Raw genomic sequence first — 4,266 nt, forward strand, 5'->3', positions numbered from 1 at the left:
CATTGTTCGAACGTGTAATCAGTACCCGTCCCATGTCAATTCATTGTTCGAACATATAATCAATACCCATCCCGGATCAATTCATTGTCCGAACATATAATCAGTCTTATCCCATATCAATTCATGTGCTAAAAACTGCATACATATCTCATGATATCAAGGCTGAGCAATCGGGGCACAACAAGGAGTTGAGAGTTTCATTTGTACCGGCGCCATTTTGGGTGAGGTCAGGAAGGTCCAAGTATAGTCAAAATGTCTCCACCAACTCGTGGTTGGACCGGGACCTCTTTGAGCAGTCCAAAAGTTTTCGTTGAAGGGTAGCAGAGGGGACTGGCGACATGAACCATTAGTCAAAGTGGGGTGGGAGGCAACAATCTATCCTACCGGGTCATACTGGTGTTCCACCGGAATTGATCAAGTTGGTAGTCTTGCAGGATTTTGATCATTTCAAGACTGAGGCCGGCGCCGGCATGAGCGCGCCGACGTCCCTCGGCTACGTTGTGGTCGTTCCGTGGGTGATCATGGCAGTCATTCCCCATCGGGGGTCGGGGGCCACCGTGGCTCTTATAGAATCTTCAAAGTTGAGGAGAACGTTTCTGGACGCAGGACTCATTTTCTAGCTGAACTCAAAAGCGTTGTCATGAATGATGTAATATGTGACATCATCAGCAGTGGATTGCGGGTGCGCGATATATAGTTATTGCATTTAACTATATATGCGAATTTCTATGGTTTTGTGCGAGTAAATTAAGGTTTTGTAAATGCTAATTCCTAACTATATATGGTCTATAACCAATGGTTTTTTCAGTGAATATATATATATTTCCAAACAGAAACTTCAGCTACTTCAACCACAGCGCGGCGGCGAAGACAGAGAAATGGACCACTTCTGTAGGCAAGATGTTTATTTAACCCTTTTCCATCCAAACAGCAATGACAGATGACGCGTTTCGGACCCAAGAGCCCTTGATCACATAAGAGATTGTATGGAGAATAGCCATTTTTAAATGCCGCTTTACATCCCGCCCTCATCATATGATCTGTTCTGTGGTGATAGAACTAGAAAACATACGTACAATGATTCTCCTTAAAATCATTGAGTTACCTGCGCAATTGTAATTACAATTACACCATATAACAGTCATAGATCTATAACACTTCCAATTTCATATAATATTGCATATGGTAGGAAATGAAACAGTTGGTGTTCTTTAAAAATGCCAATTCACATAATTTATCTAACTGCATAACGCGTTTAAATTATAGTGGCAGATCTAAAAAAGAACAATTCCATTTAATTAGATTTATGTAGTAATGATCTGTCCATGACATCAAACCTTGAACAGATGTCGCTGATGAAATAGTGTTCGGATAAATCCAAAGACAAGGTAACATATGCTTTCAATTAAATCACCAAATACATAATATTCAAGTTTAGTAGGATGTGCAAAGCAATGCATAGCAGCAATAAGAGTGTGTGCAAAAAAGTGCTAATTAAGATCTCTAAAAGAGAATTTCTATAAAATGCCAGAAAGATGATTTCAAATGTGTGATGTATTTAATAATTATCACATAAAGTTGATTCGATATCGATATTTAAAAGATACTCTTAAAAACCCATCTAATCTTACTGCCCCCAAAAAGTGCAAAAAAGTGTTTATTTTTATTTTTTCAGTTTAAAATTTAGATCAAAAATAGCATGATTTTACGCTCTAAATGACAAACAATTATTCTGCAGCTTACAGCGAATCCCAACACCACTGTATTTTCTTATCTGTATGGTAAAAACCAACATCAGGAGGCATGTTAAGATGTAAACAGTGTTGAAATCAGATCAATCCGTAGTATATTCAATTATTTTGGAATAGAATTTGTCATAAGTTTTATGGATAATCAGAGGAAGGTGTACATATCCTCTGAATTGTTCAGTCCATTTGGACATATACTGTCAAATTCAAGGATGAATTTAGTTTCCAGTCTCCTTAACGCCAGATCTCTGTTGCCTCCTCTGCGTTGTTTAGGCACTGAAGCAACTACGTAATACTGTAGACAGTTTAAGTTGTTGTCGTGCACCTGCTTAAAGTGTCGCACCACTGGATAGGCGGGTCGCTGTGTAAAATTGCACGCAAGTGTTGCAGGATCCTCACATGCACCTGTAGCTTGGTACTTCCAATGTAGTTTAATCCACAGGAGCACGTGAGGACATATACTGCAAACTCGGCCTTACAGTTAAAACTTCCAGCTATTTTATTTGCTACAGAGCTGAAGGGTGTATGATATTCTTTCTTATTGACACCAAACTTACACGCTCTGCAAGTGGAGCATTTGTGAAACCCAGGAGTTGGTTTCAACCAATTAGAATTTGTTCTGACCTCCGAACTAGATTGATCCAGAATGGAACCCATGTTTTTGCCCCTGCTGAAAGTTATAGTAGGAGATGATGGTAAACTAATCCTTAGGACTGGATCTGTTAATACAATGGCCCATTTTTTATTTACTATGGATATTATGTTCCGTTCATTTTCACTGTAGGTGGTAATTAGCCTGGGACATTGATCAGTTGGAGAGACAATGTCAGTCGACGAAGACTCATACGGCATGGCATCATCTCCTACTGCAGTAGGTAGTAGACTTTCCCTAGATCTCAATGTAGCTTTAGACATGGCAAGTTTCAGTGTTTTGTCAGAGTAGCCGCGAACCTTGAGTCGATGCAACAATTCAGATGCACATACATCAAAGTCGCTATCTACACTGCAAATTCTTTTCAGGCGCAAGAGCTCCCCGTAGGGAATACTAGCAATTAGGTGCTTAGGTTGTGAACTAGAGGCATGGAGCGTGACATTGCCAGCTGTAGGTTTCCTGAATAAAGTGGTTTCCACTTTATTGTTCTTAACGTATAGTTTGACATCTAGGAATTCGATGCTTGCTTCATCTATGTGAGATGTCAAGTGAAGATTTAAATTGTTCTTATTGATCTCAGTAATGAAATCTAACGCTTCATTTCTACTTCCATCCCATACCATAAAGATGTCGTCAATATACCTTAGGAAGAATTTGATGTTATTATCAAAGAAAGTTTTATAATCTTTCTTCAACACTTGTTCCTCCCACCAGCCCACGTGCAAGCACGCGTAACTGTGGGAGAAACAAGCGCCCATTGCCACGCCTCTAAGCTGCCTGAAAAGATCCTTGCCAAAAAGAAAGAAGTTGTTATTTCAACACCAGTCCATTAAACTGATAATGGCTTTGTTGTGTTGATAAAACTCACTTGGTCTTTGGCCTAAAAAGAATTTCACTGCATTAAGACCTGCACTATGATTAATACTCCTGTATAACGATTCTATATCAAGTGCTATGAGTAGCATGCCTTCTGCCCACGGAAGATTCAGAGTTTTAACCAAGAAATCTCCGGTGTCTTTAATGTACCTTGGCAACAACTTAACCAAATCTTGAAGGAAAAAATCAATATATTGACAAACTTGTTCTGCCACACTATGAATAGCAGAAATAATGGGGCGACCTGGAATGGGAGAAATTGCTTTATGTATTTTTGGGATTAAATATAAAACAGGTAGCACAGGATTATCATTGTTCATGAATTTAAATTTGTCATTAGAAATGAGTCCTTCTCTGCGCCATTGTTGAAGTTGTTTTTTCAAAATGTCGGTTGCCTTGTTGTAGGTTTTATAGTTAGTGATTTCATAACAGGCAACGTCGTCGAGCTGTCGTTTTGCCTCTGTGATATAAGCTTCTTTAGGCCAAATGACGAGGTTGCCTCCTTTATCCGATTTTTTTATGATTATTCCATTATTTTCTCCCAATTTATTCATCAAGTTTGCATAGTCACGTTTCTTTTGTTGTATATGTTTTTTCCATTTTCTTTTTTTGGACCTCACTTGTAAATTCAACTTTTTAATGTCCTCTACTACACAGTCATGGAAGATGTCAACGGCATCTTTCGGCATCAATGGAATGAAACTCGATTTTTTTCTTAAAGGGACTGATCCCAGCCCCTTTCTGTCGGAGGTTGATTCTTTTGAATCTATTTTGAGTAGATTCGTCAAAGTCAGTATCATCTAATTGAGCATTGCTTGTATTCAACTCATGTAATGTTAAAAGTGCAGGTATGTCTGCTGCTGCAACAAAAGGATCTTGCTCCGTTGATGTTCCTGTTTGCTCAATGATGGTTTTATCTTTGTCTTTCTTTAGAACAAAGTATTTTTTTAATTTTAACTTTCTGACAAAACGAAAGATATCAATTCTTGT

Source organism: Lissotriton vulgaris, chromosome 5, assembly GCF_964263255.1.
Source record: "Lissotriton vulgaris chromosome 5, aLisVul1.2, whole genome shotgun sequence".
NCBI classification, from domain to species: Eukaryota; Metazoa; Chordata; class Amphibia; order Caudata; family Salamandridae; genus Lissotriton; species Lissotriton vulgaris.